This window comes from Sceloporus occidentalis, unplaced genomic scaffold (genome assembly GCF_023333645.1).
Source record: "Sceloporus occidentalis isolate IW3139 unplaced genomic scaffold, rSceOcc1.0.p SCAF_430, whole genome shotgun sequence".
Taxonomy (NCBI): domain Eukaryota; kingdom Metazoa; phylum Chordata; class Lepidosauria; order Squamata; family Phrynosomatidae; genus Sceloporus; species Sceloporus occidentalis.
The window spans coordinates 169,671-188,026 of NW_028317410.1; the positions used below are offsets into that span (position 1 = coordinate 169,671).

The 18,356-nt window shown below is 47.7% G+C and overlaps 1 pseudogene; it reads right to left on the reverse strand.

Moving 5' to 3' along the window:
* Positions 1-10,428: 10,428 nt before the first annotated feature.
* On the reverse strand, positions 10,429-10,740 carry LOC149272623 (fasciculation and elongation protein zeta-1 pseudogene; annotated as a pseudogene).
* Between the last annotated feature and the right edge of the window lie 7,616 nt (positions 10,741-18,356).

The window sequence follows — 18,356 nt, forward strand, 5'->3', positions numbered from 1 at the left end:
GGCCGCACGCTTTTTCTTTGGTTTTTTTAAAGGACTTAATGTGTTTTTAGGTAAAGCTTCTCCTGTATCATGACAGATGCCGCCAGAGCTCTCGTGTATATATAGGGTGTATGTGTGTGTATATGTGTATATATATATATATATATATATATATAATGTACACACACACCCACACATATCTTTAAAGAGACTGGAAGATAACACATTATCAGATACAGGAGTAAATTGTGAGCAAAATTATAGAAACTGCATCTCCCAATCTTTCGAATGATGTAATATGAGACTCATCTATTTTGGCAAGTAAACTGTTTTATGAATTTCCATATAAACAGAGTATGATGATAACGCTCAGTCGTGTCTTTTCACAGCATTTGGCATATAATTTAGTGACCTAGAGGTCGGGGCTGCACTTTTTCCAGATTTGGGGGTCAGTGTTGGGGGCTTCATGCGGGTTTCTATATCACTGACCAAAGGCTTGGGGGGGGCGGACCTGACACCATGCAGAACAACATTTCTGTTATTTGAAATGTCAATAGCAGAAAGATAGAGGGCAAAAAAGGTTATGTATGGGAGAACGATGACATAATGTGACCCTCTAAGAAAATCTATTATTCTTGGCAACTGTGGCCAAAATAAGGTGAACGGCCTTCCAAGCATGAGAACACGAGGGGGGACATCAGTAAATGGGTGCAGAGGACACCTTTTAAGCTTATTACTGGGTGTATTCCCTGTTTATTCTGTACACAAAGGCGATGTAAAGCGGGGTTTGTGGCGCATTCCTGCCAGCAGGGAGAGCTCCTCATTGATTACAAGAATTCACTCGACAGCGAGCCGAGTCCCATGTCTCCCCCTGCTGGCAGACACGGGAATAAACGCCATCACTGCCTGGCAGTGACCACTAGGGGGCGACCTTTGAATGAAAGATAAATATAAAAATATATATAAAGATACAAGGATAATGCTGATAATGTGAAAATTAATAAACGTGTTGTTAACCCTTTCCCAGGTTCCGAGCCCAGGAGCTGCAGTGAAACCTGATAAGTCACATTTTTTGTTCAGCAGATTAAACAGAAGCCGCATAGTTACCCTTCACACCCGTTTATTTACCTAAAAATGTGAATTATATAGAGGTTCATTTGTTTGGAGCTGGGGAAGTGGTCTAAGCATTATAATAACACTGCTTTCTGTGTGAGCCAATCAGAGCTGGGCATTATTAGCCGTGTATATACCGGTCGGCATAATTCCTTCGGTGTAAATAACTCACGATGTTATTAGGCAGGACGTTACAGCCAATTTATTTCAAATATATTACACGTCAAGACACGTTTGAATACATTACGGTTTACATACAACCCCCGCGGCCCCCCATTCTGTCTGTCCTGGGTCAGTATAACTGATTCTTGTTCACGATTGGTTGGAAAGACATGAAATACTGAAACATTTAAACCAGGAGCCTCCTTCTAACCCTGCAGACGGTATCGGCCTTGCGTGACATTTACCCAAATTCATCAACCATAAAACTAGCGTGGCCTGAAATAATTCACCAAACCCTGAAAATTCTCCAAATCACATTTTTTTTTTTTAATTTCCAAATGTGTTTAAGGTCATGGCGTTTAATCGGGGGGAACCTCGAATGCAGCCAAGGTGGTTAACATTTCCCGTAGCGTTATTACCATTCAGCGGGATGTGATGGTTATAGAGCAAAAAGGAACTTAATACTTATTAACGAGGGCAACCGGACAAAAAGAAAACACAATCGACAGATGAACCTGGCGTTTGACTAAATGGTGGATGCAGCGAACCCCCAGCTGACACTAATGCCCCCTATAAACATGAACCCACCCAGAATCCATGCATTTACCCGGCTGCAGCAGATGCCATTTTTCAGAACCGTGCAGAACAAATGACTTTACAGACAATACCAGCCTGGCAGCCACTCGGTGCTCCTGTTAGAGTAGCCATAGCTGAGCTCGGCCTCCCAGTGCAGTTGTTTGCAGCCTGAGTGTTGTACCAACCATTATTTCTAGTCTAGCACTTAGCAGTCATCCTGCTTGAAAAATTAACCATTTGTATAACTGGTTGGGAAATGAAAAGTCTAGTGAATTACATGAAACGTGGACCCCGACATCCCGCCAAGTGGTGACGTTTGTAGCTAGGTCTTTCCCAGAAGTGGACATTTCACGTGGTTTTCGTGGAGGTTTAACCCCTTGGAGCTGAGCAGGTTTCTGGCACCAACCGCAGCCAGTTAATGGGGAGGGGAAGACGCATTGGATGGTAATTTGACGAGTAGCCAGGGTCCAAGGTCAACACAAAGGTTCAAGGGTTTAATCCAGATTAGAGGTTAAGGTCTTCGTGAGCACAAAGGAGGAACGTGGCGAGGAGAGCACCTGTCTGGAATCTGGATAAATGTGATGTGGTTTAAAATGCAAAAATATTGGTTGTTACTCCATGCAGCGCCGGACGGTTGCTCCTTAGGGTCCCTGTCAGTCCATTAGGTCGGGCAGAGCACTAAAACGACAAAGAGAATAGCAAAAAAAATTACACACAACGCGTATCAGACCCTTTTGAGCTGAGAGGCACGTCTCGATGCTTGTTACCTTTTAAAATGTAGTCTGTTAATAGCATGGGAACCTTTTCACTGTCCTCCTTCATGGCGAAAAGAACTGAGGAAAGGGTTAAAGAGGGACCGGTCAGCATCGGCGCAGCTACAATCATTCATTAAAGATTCCTACAGCCCGGTCTCTGTGTCGGTGAAAGTATTTTGGAGATGGTTCAGTATTCACCTTACAGAAGCTGAGATTGGTGGCAGTCTGTGGCAGAGCCAGCATTATGTCATCAATTTCCTGTCCTGATCTTCTCTCCTCACCCTTATCAGCAATTTACCAAAAGGGAGAGAGAACTTAACTGAAGATAAATAATCCTGTAGATGCTGAGAACAGGACATTGAGACGGCTGCTCCCACGGGATATACATAAAGGGGTTTCTAATAAATATATGTGGCTTATTTGGCATTTGTAATACATCTGCTTAACTCACTATAACATTGCGTAGCCATAATATCAGCCGTATATATTTCATGGTGTTTGGTGCTCATGTATAACATGAGTGGCGTTAAAAGTGGAAAATGTGAGGATCATATAGGCAATCTGACAGTATTTACTGAATCCGAGTAAGAGGTGCTTGGAGGGGATGACAGTTATTAACGTTTGCCGTTGCCATAGACTCGAGCCCAGGAACCGCAGTGATTTAAGACACGGAGTGCCAGGATATGATGTTTAGGTATGTGTTGGATGTGCTGGTGCAGTTACACAATGTGCCACCGGAGGGCAGTCTTACTGTTTGTGAGCATCTGCAGGTCCTCGACAGAGGGTGGGCAGCCCTTCTTCTGATACGGGATCACCGTGTTCAGATACTGGAAGGGAAAGGGACGCACATCCGCGTTAACACAACGTGCAAACATACCTGGTACATTCTAAAGCCCTTACTATCCCGGCTGTGACACGCATGGCAGCTTCGTGCAGCAAATGCATACATGTAACATAGTAACATAGTTCATAAGGTTAAAAAAAGACCAAGTCCATCAAGTTCAACCTATATACCTATTGTGTCCCTACTGTGTTGATCCAGAGGAAGGCAAAAAGCTCTTATGAAGCAGATGCCAATTGCCCCATACCAGGGGGAAAATTCCTTCCCGACTCCAAATATGGCAATCAGAATAAATCCCTGGATCAACGTTCTGTCCCTATTAATCTAATATCCATAACTTGTAATATTATTGCTTTCAAGAAACACGTCCAGGCTCCTTTTGAACTCTTTTATTGAGTTTACCATTACCACTTCCTCTGGCGGAGAGTTCCATAATCTCACCGCTCTTACTGTAAAGAACCCCCGTCTGTGCAGGTGTAGAAACCTTCTTTCCTCCAGCCGTAGAGGATGTCCCCTTGTTATAGATACAGTCCTGGGAGTGATCTCTGTACTGCCCCCTTATAAATTTATACATAGTTTTTAAGTCCCCCCTAAGCCGTCTTTTTTCTAAACTAAATAACCCTAATTCTGATAATCTTTCTGTGTACTGTAGTCCTCCCATTCCCCTTATTACTCCGGCCCCAATCCTACAGGATTTTACACTGACCCGTATTTATATTGTGCCAGCAGGGTCCGTAGCCCATGTGAATCACTATGTACATAGAGATATATAGACACACACACACACACACACACACACACAGAGCAGTGTTAAGGATGCATTTCATATGAGCAGTAGGTCGGAGTAGCTCTTTATTCCTCTCTCTCTGTTCTTATTTTGCTAATCTTGTTTAGGAAATTCTCTTTTGGCTTCATTAATTTCCTGAGGAAGGGACGTAACAACTTGGTCTTGAAAGCTTCCAATGAAACTCTCAGCCAATAAATGGCATGACTTTAACTTTTCTCCTGTTTTTCCACGGCTAACAGGGAAAAAGGAGGCCGTCGGCCTGAAACCCTGGAAACCGTGGAAAGGTTCCGTGTGCCGAGTATTTTGGTGGAACCTGTGGAATTGATGTTATTTGGCTTACCGGACAGTCCATAGACAGAGTTATTCTCTGACCAGAGGGGGATTTATGTTTTTTTTAGTTTTTTTCACACAACTAAGTCGGATCTGGCGGCTGTTTTTCTGTTTGATTGAAAACTCCGGCCATCCAGCCACAGTATCCGTACACATTTATGTTTTAGATACTGTGTGGTTGCATTAGATAAAAGAATACAAAATTTGAATTTATTTAAAATATAAATAATGCAATAAGCATCAATAAAAAATTGATGTCCACAAAAAGTCTTCAACGCAGGTATGTATATTCTGATTGCAGATGACCGAACGCGTTTCGCCTGGCGGCATCTTCAGAGGTATATTCAGAACATATAAATGATTACCTACCCATCACATGAAAACAGAAAAGAAAGAGAGAAGATAATAATAATATATACAAAAACGCATATTAAGATAATATCCAATCACTTGTTATAAATGCCACACAATTTAGGCGTTACGTCTACCAACTTTCTTTCTTCTTCTTTCTTTCTTTTCTGTTTTCATGTGATGGGTAGGTAATCATTTATATGTTCTGAATATACCTCTGAAGATGCCCCGAGGCGAAACACGTTCGGTCATCTGCAATCAGTTGAAGACTTTTAATTCTATTTGTATTTGATGCTTATTGTATTATTTATATGTTAAATAAATTGTAATTTTGTATTTAAACAGTATAAAAGTTCTATCTATCCTTGGCGCTGACAATCGAACACAACCACCATTGTATCTTCTCTTTGGGAGCATTTTGGAACTGCTCCAATAAGGTGTTCTAGCAGCCTATCTATTAAAAACTATACTTCTTATATAGAATTCCTTTCCCTTTCTCCCATTTTTTTTTTCTTTCTCTACCTACTATGTTGACCCCTGGCACCGCTCTATACATGTTTCCTTATATCCAGTGGCATCGCTGTCCTTACGGCCGGGTATCGTATTATAATATCATATTCTGAGGCCCCACTTTTAAGGAAAGTGTGACAGAATAAAACAGCCCTCCATAATGTTAATGACCCGTTTGGGGAGATCAGTGATCTCCTTTTTAACCGACCCATTGAGTAGAGACGTTAGAGGGAGCCTAAGGCTGGAGAGAAGCTGCCGTCCCCCTAGTCGGTCTAGGTTAGAATAGCCCCCTGGCTATATATACATTTATATATTATATACCCTGATACATATACACTTAGATTCTATATACTGTGTGCCGTGAAATTATTAGTCGGTAGACTTGCTTTCCTGGACGTCCCTTTCTCACCTGCTTGTCGTTTCCCGAATTCCCAAATGTCTGTCGGATGCCGGTCTGCAGGATGTTAGAGATTCCCTCCATGCTGAAACGCTGCCAGAGCAGGAACAAAATCAGCCATTTTTATCTAAAGTTTATGTTCATGAACAATTATTATTTTTACCAAATCTCTGTTAATTCATGAATTATTATTATTAATAAAGAATGTCCCATTGAGATAAACTCTGTACCCTGCACCAGTGGCTCTATAACCCTCCCACCCAGCGGGGCCGGTGGCTCTATAACCCTCCCACCCAGAGGGGCCGGAAGCTCTATAACCCTCCCACCCAGAGGGGCCGGTGGCTCTATAACCCTTGAACCCAGAGGGGCCGGTGGCTCTATAACCCTCCTACCCAGAGGGGCCTGGGGCCCTTTACCGCGTTCGCCTGCTCTGGAGCACAGGTGAGGCTGAGGGCTCCGTATACGATAATGGGAACGCTATAACGCTTCTACATATAGTTACAGGGAACTCATATCTCCCCAGGGAATGTGCCGGAAATTCCCAGCACGGACACGCTCGGTGCCGCATTACCTTCATTGGCATCTGGCCCGTTCTCTCCGTGCGGTTGCTTTGCAGGCTCAGCCCTCTCTCTTTTCTTCTTTTCTTCTGCAGTTCCCTCTGCTCTTTCTGCTTGTTCTGGACCTCGATCAGGGCAGTAATAAAGGAATTCTTCACCTCCTTCTCAAACTCCAGCTCATCTCTCCGGGCCAAGTGCTGCACCAGTTCCTCGGAGTAATCGCATATGGTGCGTTCCACCCTTTCCAGTAACTCCGACAGCTCCATACTGGTCATGCGCTGCAGCCCTGCTGGACACACCACAAACCCACTCAATATTGCCGTTAAAGAGAAGCAAACGTTACAGATCATCTCGGAAATAAAGTGGAAAACACCACTTTAATTTTAATCACTTAAATAGGTAGATTTTGGTCAAAATCCTCCAAACTGCTTCTTAGGAACGGCTCTGGTGTTTTTTGCTGTTACTAGATCTTTAAATAATGTTCTGTCTGACCGCCAGAACTCTTTGACAGGATTCTGGGGTCCTGGGCTAATGCGGCGCTCGCTCACCTTCAATGGACCAGTTGTTGTTAAAGGTCTGGCTCAGAGCCACCATCTCCTGCAGGAGGACAGAGTCGGAACGGACGGATAAATCTCCAGCATCATCATCATCATCATCCTCTTCCTCAAGCTCATCCTCCGGATCCGGGGAGTTCTGCATCATCTCCTCTATCTCCTCGATAACCTGGAATACAGACAGCTGAGCGAGCAGCTCCTGGGGGACATTTTGGTGAAAGGGGTTGGGGTGTCAGAGATGATGTCATAAAGTAGGTAAGATACAGACAGTGAGGGGTTATTTCTGCTAGAGAGCCGTGACCGGCGGCACCTGATCTGCAGTAATCAGCGGGTCCTCTTTAATCCCAGAATCCTTTTCTCCCTTCTCGTTCAGCTCCTCCTCCTCTTTTTCATGAAACTGGAAAGGAAGCGACTGACAGTTTATACGGGGCACACTTTATAGCAGCTGCTCAGCGCCCCTACACGGCGTGGCCCTGTGGACAGCCCCGCGCGTGGCCCTACAGATAGCGTGCAGCTCCCCGCGTGTACACCGTGTGGCCCTACAGATAGCAGCCACTCCATGCGCATCTACACTCCGGTCCCATCGATTCATAGACAGATCTCACATTACACAGGGGAGCGAGAAAACGGGTGCACGAGACAAGGAAATGGAGAGCAGGTAACGGGTGAGTGGAGGATACACTGTGACTGCAGGTAACGGGCGAGTGGAGGATACATTGTGACTGCAGGTAACGGGCGAGTGGAGGATACACTGTGACTGCAGGTAACGGGCGAGTGGAGGATACATTGTGACTGCAGGTAACGGGTGAGTGGAGGATACATTGTGACTGCAGGTAACGGGTGAGTGGAGGATACATTGTGACTGCAGGTAACGGGTGAGTGGAGGATACATTGTGACTGCAGGTAACGCGTGAGTGGAGGATACATTGTGACTGCAGGTAACGGGCGAGTGGAGGATACACTGTGACTGCAGGTAACGGGCGAGTGGAGGATACATTGTGACTGCAGGTAATGGGCGAGTGGAGGATACATTGTGACTGCAGGTAACGGGTGAGTGGAGGATACATTGTGACTGCAAGTAACGGGTGAGTGGAGGATACATTGTGACTGCAGGTAACGGGTGAGTGGAGGATACACTGTGACTGCAGGTAACGGGCGAGTGGAGGATACATTGTGACTGCAGGTAACGGGCGAGTGGAGGATACATTGTGACTGCAGGTAACAGGTGAGTGGAGCACACACTGTGACTGCAGGTAACGGGTGAGTGGAGGACACACTGTGACTGCAGGTAACGCGTGAGTGGAGGATACATTGTGACTGCAGGTAACGGGTGAGTGGAGGATACATTGTGACTGCAGGTAACGGGCGAGTGGAGGCTACATTGTGACTGCAGGTAACGGGTGAGTGGAGCACACACTGTGACTGCAAGTAACAGGTGAGTGGAGGATACACTGTGACTGCAGGTAACGCGTGAGTGGAGGATACATTGTGACTGCAGGTAACGGGTGAGTGGAGGACACACTGTGACTGCAGGTAACGGGCGAGTGGAGGATACACTGTGACTGCAGGTAACAGGTGAGTGGAGGATACATTGTGACTGCAGGTAACGGGTGAGTGGAGGATACATTGTGACTGCAGGTAACGGGTGAGTGGAGGATACATTGTGACTGCAGGTAACGCGTGAGTGGAGGATACATTGTGACTGCAGGTAACGGGTGAGTGGAGGACACACTGTGACTGCAGGTAACGGGTGAGTGGAGGATACATTGTGACTGCAGGTAACGGGCGAGTGGAGGATACATTGTGACTGCAGGTAACGGGTGAGTGGAGGATACATTGTGACTGCAGGTAACGGGTGAGTGGAGGATACATTGTGACTGCAGGTAACGGGTGAGTGGAGGACACACTGTGACTGCAGGTAACGGGTGAGTGGAGGATACATTGTGACTGCAGGTAACGGGTGAGTGGAGGATACATTGTGACTGCAGGTAACGGGTGAGTGGAGGATACATTGTGACTGCAGCTCTCCATCGCTTTCCTCCGGCCCTCGCCTTCCAGTAAAGGTTTTGCTTCCACGAATCTGTTTGCAAGGTCAGCAATAATAGAGCAAACATCCTGCTTTCAGAGGAGCGAATACTCAGCAGCTCATTAAACCCATTAGAACCGGTAAGAAAAGCACTAAAAGTCTCCCTCCCATTCAGGGGTTTTACACAAAATCAATGCCATTAACCATTTCAGCTCTGAACGCACGCCGCTGACTTCAGAGCACGGCCAGAGAATTATGTCAGACTTTGGGTGATGAAACCTGCGCGGGCCGGCGTGATAAATACCTCAGAATCCGACTCGTTTCCGTTCAGAGACTCCAGGCTCGGCTCTCTCCATTTCTCGCCCGTTAACGGCATGTAATTGTCGGTGAGAGCGTCCCAGACCCTGAAATGAAAGAGACGTCTGTTAACATCATCTAGAGGGCCCCGCAGAAAATACAGAGGCAGGGGTCTCATCCGAGTGCGCTATACAGAGGCAGGGGTCTCATCCGAGGGACATATACAGAGGCAGGGGTCTTATCCGAGGGACATATACAGAGGCAGGGGTCTTATCCGAGGGCGCTATACAGAGGCAGGGGTCTTATCCGAGGGCACTATACAGAGGCTAGGGTCTTATCCGAGGGCACGATACAAAGTTAAGGGTCTTACCCGAGGGAATTATACAGAGGCAGGGGTCTTATCCAAGGGCGCTATACAGAGGCAGGGGTCTTATCCGAGGGCGCTATACAGAGGCAGGGGTCTTATCCGAGGGCGCTATACACAGGCAGGGGTCTTATCCGAGGGCGCTATACAGAGGCAGGGGTCTTATCCGAGGGCACTATACACAGGCAGGGGTCTTATCCGAGGGATTTACAAAGAGGCAGGGGTCTTATCCGAGGGAATTATACAGTGGCAGGGGTCTTATCCGAGGGAATTATACAGAGGCAGGGGTCTTATCCGAGGGCGCTATACAGAGGCAGGGGTCTTATCCGAGGGCGCTATACAGAGGCAGGGGTCTTATCCGAGGGCGCTATACACAGGCAGGGGTCTTATCCGAGGGCGCTATACAGAGGCAGGGGTCTTATCCGAGGGCACTATACACAGGCAGGGGTCTTATCCGAGGGATTTACAAAGAGGCAGGGGTCTTATCCGAGGGAATTATACAGTGGCAGGGGTCTTATCCGAGGGAATTATACAGAGGCAGGGGTCTTATCCGAGGGCGCTATACAGAGGCAGGGGTCTTATCCGAGGGAATTACAGAGGCAGGGGTCTTATCCGAGGGCGCTATACAGAGGCAGGGGTCTTATCCGAGGGAATTACAGAGGCAGGGGTCTTATCCGAGGGAATTATACAGAGGCAGGGGTCTTATCCAAGGGCGCTATACAGAGGCAGGGGTCTTATCCGAGGGAATTACAGAGGCAGGGGTCTTATCCGAGGGAATTATACAGAGGCAGGGGTCTTATCCAAGGGCGCTATACAGAGGCAGGGGTCTTTACTCTTCATCTCTGAGCCGTTCCTCCTCCTCTTGGATCTGCAGCTGGTTCCTCACGGGCGCGAGGTTCTCGGTTTTCGTGTTATAATTCCGAAAGCAAACGTTCAGCTTTTCATCAAACTCGTTAACGAGATCCTCCATGGACTTAAAGCTGATGATCTCCGAGGTGAAGTTTTCCAGCTCCGAGAGGGAGGCGTCGTCCGCGTGTCGTGATGATGTCATATAGAGACCTCGAGATTTCTCTTCTCGATCCTCAGAGTAAGAACGAACGTCCTCAAACTCCTCGTCCAGGCAAACCAGGGGGGCCTCCATCTCGGAGCTCCGCAGGGGAGGAGCCAGAACGTGGAGCTGTCGGAGCTTCTGCTGGGAGACAAAGAAAATAAACTACATCCTGCAGCCGACGACCAACAGACAGTAACCAGAATGTGACCCCCCCAGGGGTATAACCTACAGCCTGCATCGTTACACAAAAGTCACACTTTGCAGTCGGTTTCATAAAATTTAACTTTTTTAGAGAAAAGCCGAGGCTTATTGGGGGGTTCATGTCAAAGTATAAAAATCAAACTAGTATCTAGAAGCCTTTCAGCCCATACGAGTGACCAGGGGGCAGATTCTAGGCTCCGGTTGGGCCAATGAAATCATGTTGCCAGCCAAGATCTCTGCTGTTCTGCCCCCAGACAGCCCCCTGTTCATCCCCATCATGGAAGGCAAGTGTGGGGTAACTAGCCTGTACAGGGAGTGCGTGCTACAGACCCCCAATAATGAGAACCCCACTTTAGAAAGGCCTCTATATCCACCCGCGTCTTTTCAGCATTCCCCCCATAGTCTCTTTTACGCTCGATCTCGTCCTGGCCCGTCTCTGGGAACAGGAATCTGTGCGAAGCCTCCAAATCCATTCCATCTCTAACCTTCCCCACTACAGATTTTGCACCTTCTGATTAGAGACCTCATTTCCATTCTGGGGATATTCGTACCATAAAACCCAGCTCCTGTGTGTGGCCCCTGGCTGCCGGGCTCTACGGTCTCCCTGGCGTAGCTGTTAAAGGAAACCATGTTGCACTCGGCTCGTCTGTGAATCTACCTGTCTGTTCGTCCCGCTGACACCGGATCCCTCTCCCCACGACGCCTTCCAGGGATTAATCTATGACCTCATAGCAAGAAGGCCGCCCAGCAGCAGGGGATCACTCACCTCTGCGTACGGCGCGCGGGGATCACTCACCTCTGTTTGCCGGACGCCGGGATCACTCACCTCTGCGTACGGCGCGCGGGGATCACTCACCTCTGCGTACGGCGCGCGGGGATCACTCACCTCTGCGTACGGCGCGCGGGGATCACTCACCTCTGCGTATGGCGCGTGGGGATCACTCGAGGATCACCTCTGCGTACAGCACGCGGGGATCACTCACCTCTGCGTACGGCGCGTGGGGATCACTCACCTCTGCACGGATCGCTCACAAGTTGCCACACAAGCAAATCCATTAGCCCTGATATCTTCCTAAAAACCCTGAACGCGCAGCAGCCACCACTCGCTGAGTGTGACCCGGGGGCTACCGCTTCGTATTAGCCAGACGATGAGCCATCGAAAGCATCAGAGCATCCTCCATTGGGCCTCTGCGGAGGCCACCAAAGCCCTGCAGACTCCCAGACGGCAGGAATATTCACCTGCGCAGCGGAGGAGGCGGCAGGGTCTGAGGCCGGCGGCGGGCGCTGGGCTGGGGTGGGCTCCGTCTGAGGGTCTCTCATTCCACGGATTTGTCAGGAGATGCTGGAGACAAACGGCATCCCTCCCTCCAGACACCCAATGCAGGCAGATCCAGAGCCTGGGATCACAAGCCCCGCCCTGACTCCTCATGAATATTCAGGACTGTGTTGACAAGGACATAGTCCCGCCCATTCTGTGTGACTGACAGCCACGATGTCAAATCAGCATGAAGAATCCATGTGGGAGCAGTGGGGCCGTTCTCTGCCTATTGTGCTGAGAGCAGAAAGAAGAGCAGCATCCCCAGGGGCCCCAGAAATAGAGGGTATTAACCCATCGGAGCCCGGGCCATGACCATATGGCGTATTAACCCATCAATGCCTGGACCATGACCATACAGCGTATTAACCCATCAGAGCCTGGACCATGACCATACAGCGTATTAACCCATCGGAGCCCGGGCCATGACCATACGGCGTATTAACCCATCAGAGCCTGGGCAATAAACATACAGCATATTAACCCATCAGAGCCTGGGCAATAAACATAGAGGGTATTAACCCATCAGAGCCCGGGACATAAATATACAGGGTATTTATCCATCGGAGCCCGGACCATGACCATACAGCGTATTAACCCGTCAGAGCCCGGGCCATGACAATATGGCGTATTAACCCATCAGAGCCCGGGGAATAAACATACAGGGTATTAACCCATCGGAGCCTGGGCCATGACCATACGGTGTATTAACCCATCAGAGCCTGGGCAATAAACATACAGCATATTAACCCATCAGAGCCCGGGCAATAAACATAGAGGGTATTAACCCATCAGAGCCCGGGACATAAACATAGAGGGTATTAACCAATCGGAGCCCGGACCATGACCATACAGCGTATTAACCCACAATTAGCTGCTTCCCATCTTGCCTAAAATTAGCAGAAGGTTGCTAACAATTTTGATAACATTGTGGCCGGCCCTGGTCCAGGAATAAACCAGCTTGGGCCGGCAATAATCCTGCGCCCCGTGCACTGAAGCTGGCGAGGCCGTCGCGTTCCCGAGCGCTTTCTTTCTGCTTCTCGGCTGCATTTTTCTAGGACTCCATTTGCATGCTAGACGTGTTCTCAAAGATTAGACCTGGGGCTCCGTAACCATGGAAACCCAAATACCCAAAGGTGCTCACGCCATAGTCGTGACCGAGCCTCAGTCTCACAGCTACCGTTAAGGGGTCTCGCTCCTCGCAGACCCTCCAAGCCAAGACGTCTTCTTCGGAAACAAAATTAATTTCTGCCAACGACGCGCCAGAAACATCACAACTCACAATTTACACATTTCTATTAGTTAAAGACGCAAACGTGGCCCAAAGCCGAGAGGATTCATATAAAAAAGTAATGTTACAACCCCCCGGAATCGCCCCCCCCCCCCGGTCACTGAAAGGAAGAAACACCGTATTTGGTAAAAAACTTTTCTGGGGTAAGTTTTCATTTTTAGGGGGGTCGGAAGTACAATCCCTCATACAAATGCCCCTCTTGCCCACCCCGGTACCCAGAGGGGCCGTGAATAATATTAGAAAGATTGGAACATGGCGCCCGCTACAGACTGACAGCCGCCGCTGCGCTCTGTATGGAAATGTCTCAGGCGGTTCACGGACTGTCACGGAATGCGTGGACAGAGCGGTCTCTTTACAAAGCGAACAATAGCGCAGTGTCTGGTCGCCGACGGCAGCGATAGCCGACAACGGGAATCACGTGTCTCCAAATAAGCAAAAATCCAGAAATATTAGGGGATCCATTATTATATAATTATGTAACGATCCATGTGCCTGGACACCACCATCGGGGGGGGCAGATATTCAGCGGGGCCCCGTAACACAAGGCTCTGTGGCCCCTCCGTGGTTCCATGGCCGATCGCACTGCATGTAAAAGGCAGCTGTGTGGTCAGTGTGGGGCCGTGTGTGAGTGAGAGCGAGAGTGTGGAAACTCAGATTAGATTGGGGGGTACTTGGTGAAACGTGCCAACTGCCCTGACCTCGCTCATAACGGGATCCTTCTTGACATTTTTTGGCTTGTTGCTGAAGGACCTACTGTTATTTATTGAGGTGTATGGCACCAACGTATTCTGCAGCGCAGTACAATGGGACTTCTACAGAATATAAAGAACGTCGGCAGGTTTGTGGCAGTTTTTTGGTGACACATGGGATCGCTGGCATCGTGCCGGCAACAAAGAAGGTACATCAACGGATTTGGAGTTAGAATTCTTTAAACCTTGGGGGGGCAGCAGCTTTAGTAGAAGCTGCAGCAGGACACTTCCTCTCCGTCCCGATGTTGTTCAGCTAGTAAGTGCTCCCTTTAACATGGGGGGCTCGTAAGACCCACCCCTGGCGGTAAGTTTATCACGTGTCAAGAGGCATGTTCGGTCAAATAAACCTTTGCGTCTCCTGTGGGACATTTGCAAAGGGGAGCACATGCAGACGTACGGGGTATCCCCTCCGATATAATATGAAGTGCCTTTCACACACACACACACCTTTCACACGGGGCATTTTTTATCAGGGAGGGGTATTTTGGGCTGGGGTTCCACTGCTTTGGCTTTTTTCAGTTCTCATTATTTTTATTATTTGCTATCCTGTATATTGCATCCCACAGCCTCCCGGCCAGGACCGGGTGCAGACCCTCATTCCCAGCCTGGAACTGGTAAGCGCCGCAGTGTCGGCAATGAATAGGTTAATAGCGCGCCGGGGGTATTCCGGGACGTATAACAAGCCCCTACGTGGTTTAGTGGATCAGAAATGGCCGACGGGCGTTAAATGATCACGCAACGAGGGGTCACGATGCCTGCGCTGCAGCGAGATAAACGGCCTTTCGCAGCACGCTCTGTGGGGGCTGTATCAGACCCCTCTTGTTGCTAAGCTAATGCTGTTTCCATGGTTACCAGGAGCTCACATTCCTGCGGGGGTGCGTTAAATATAGAATTACTGTGAGATAAGGTGTATGAGCTGCTCCCACAAGCAAAGCCTTACCCGCCGCCATATTTATACTAAACAATACCTCGGATTTATTACTAAACAATAATATCCGCCACAAAGTTCTTTCAATCGTTTTGGGGTATTAATGTAGAGCATAACGAGGTGATTGACAGGTTCTTCCCTCACATTCGCAGTCCCATTAATGTGGAGCATAACGAGGTGATTGACAGGTTCTTTGCTCACGTTCGCAGGCCCATTAATGTGGAGCATAACGAGGTGATTGACAGGTTCTTCCCTCACATTCGCAGGCCCATTAATGTGGAGCATAACGAGGTGATTGACAGGTTCCTCCCTCGCGTTCGCAGGCCCATTAATGTGGAGCATAATGTGGAGCATAACAAGGTGATTGACAGGTTCCTCCCTCGCGTTCGCAGGCCCATTAATGTGGAGCATAACTAGGTGATTGACAGGTTTGCAGGCCCATCCGCTTTACGGTTATTTTTATAAAACATCGTAAATCAGATTTTATATTTAGAAAATTATAAATGACCCCTCCCCGGGGACCCTGTTGTCATAGGAGCCGCAGCTAGAGGCGTGGCTGGGGGTGGAGCTATATTAAGATATTTTATGTGACTTTGAATCCTACGGATCGCTACAGTTTAATTTATAAAGCCCTTTCCTGCTGTTTCTATACACATTATCGGGGCTTTTAGGGCTGGAGAACCTTGCGATTCCCTCATACCCAGCAAACATTCTGACTCCTATAAAAGAGGGGCATCAGGGGGAGGAGAGAGGGGCATCAGGAAGGAGACAGGGGCATCAGGAGTTTGGGGCCCAAAGAGGCACTGGCCAGACTGAACAGAGACACTCAGGAGGTACACAAACACTCTACATTCATATCTATGCATGAGGTGAGACTTACCTGGTGGCTTCTCCCTCCAAGCTACACATCTAATCCAGTGACACAGCACCTTAGTAATTTAGACATACCTGCGAACTGTCTGGACGCTTACCTGCATCTCCAGGATCAGCTTCTTCTGTCAGGGCAGAGGAATGACATTGGGTCACGCCCATTTCCTACCCACTTCCCTCCCACTCTCCACCCACTAAAGCTGTCTGGAGCTATCTCCGCCCCTTCAGCCACTCCCAGGAAGAGCTCTGGGTAGCCTAGACAGTTTCCAGTTAGGTTGAGACTAGTTCCTATCCGGTAGAAGGACCTTGTCCTTTACAGGGATAGGAAATAGCTTGCTCAGTGTGTGTGAGCTATTTTCTATCCAGCAAAATTACCTTTTGCCCCCTAGTGGTCAGGTCCTGTACAGGGATAGGAACTATCCAACTCATGTAAAGAGAGCTAGTTTCTATCCCTGTAAAGGACCTTTTGCTCCATCGTGGCCAGGTCCTGTTAACGGATAGGAACTAGATGGTTCATGATGAGAAATCTAGTTACCATCCAGCTTAAGGACCCTTATCTCTCCAGCTCACACAGGTCCCTTACAGGGATAGGAACTAGACGATTAATACTGAAAAATCTAGTTTCCATCCAGCTAAAGGACTTTTATACCTTCAGGTAACAATGGTCCTTTACAAGGATAACAATCCCTAGTTCCTATACTGCAAAGGGACTCATATCTCCAGCTCACGCAGGTCCCTTACAGGGATAGGAACTAGACGATTTATAGTGAGAAATCTAGTTTTCATCCAGCTAAAGGACTTTTATACCTTCAGGTAACAATGGTCCTTTACAAGGATAACAATCCCTAGTTCCTATACTGCAAAGGGACTCATGTCTCCAGCTCACGCAGGTCCCTTACAGGGATAGGAACTAGACGATTTATAGTGAGAAATCTAGTTTCCATCCAGCTAAAGGACTTTTACACCATCAGGTAACAATGGTCCTTTACAAGGATAACAATCCCTAGTTCCTATACTGCAAAGGGACTCATATCTCCAGCTCACCCAGGTCCCTTACAGGGATAGGAACTAGACGATTCATAGTGAGAAATCTAGTTTCCATCCAGCTAAAGGTCTTTTACACCATCAGGTAACAATGGTTTTTAACAAGGATAACAATCCCTAGGTCCTATACTGCAAAGGGACTCATATCTCCAGCTCACGCAGGTCCCTTACAGGGATAGGAACTAGACGATTCATAGTAAGAAATCTAGTTTCCATCCAGCTAAAGGACTTTTATACCTTCAGGTAACAATGGTCCTTTACAAGGATAACAATCCCTAGTTCCTATACTGCAAAGGGACTCATATCTCCAGCTCACCCAGGTCCCTTACAGGGATAGGAACTAAACGCTTCATAGTGAGAAATCTAGTTTCCATCCAGCTAAAGGACTTTTATACCTTCAGGTAACAATGGTCCTTTACAAGAATAACAATCCCTATTTCTCATACTGCAAAGGGACTCATATCTCCAGCTCACGCAGGTCCCTTACAGGGATAGGAACTAGACGGTTCATAGTGAGAAATCTAGTTTCCATCCAGCTAAAGGACTTTCATACCAAGGATAACAATCCCTAGTTCTTATACTGCAAAGGAACTCATATCTCTTGCTCACACAGGTCCCTTACAGGGATAGAAACTAGACGGTTTACAGTGAAAAATCTAGTTTCTATCCAGCTAAAGGACTTTCATACCTCCAGCTCACACAGGTCCCTTACAGGAATAGGAACTAGACAGTTCATAGTGAGAAATCTTGTTTCCATGGTCTTGCCATGGTCAAAAAGGCAAGAAACAAAAAGGCAGAAACATTGTCTATTAGATTTTATTTAATCTAACGCCGTTTCATAACATACCCATAGATATTCCTAATAATAATTGTTCTGTTAATGGGTACCGACGTGTCCTTTTTATGACTCCAATTTTAAGGCAAGACAGGAGGCTCATATTCGCTACAATACCGGTAAGTTCTCTTCATGTTTATCCTTCTTCCCTTCCACAAGTGGCTGGTCGAATATCCAGTTTTTTCCACTATTGGGAATTAATTACTTCCGACCCATGGATCCTCCATACGGTCCAAGGGTATTGCATAGATTTTGTTGTTCCACCAGTTCAGCGTTTGTACCGTCCAGTTTTCAGGGCTTCCAGGACCGCAGATTTGATAGAAGAAGAGTTATCTTCTCTTCTAGAGAAAGGTGCAATAGAGAGGGCATCCGGGCCCCCAGTGTTCGTAAATTCCATATTTTTGGTAAAAAAGAAAACAGGAGATCTTCGTCCTGTCATCAATTTACGTGCTCTAAACCAATTTGTCAGGTAC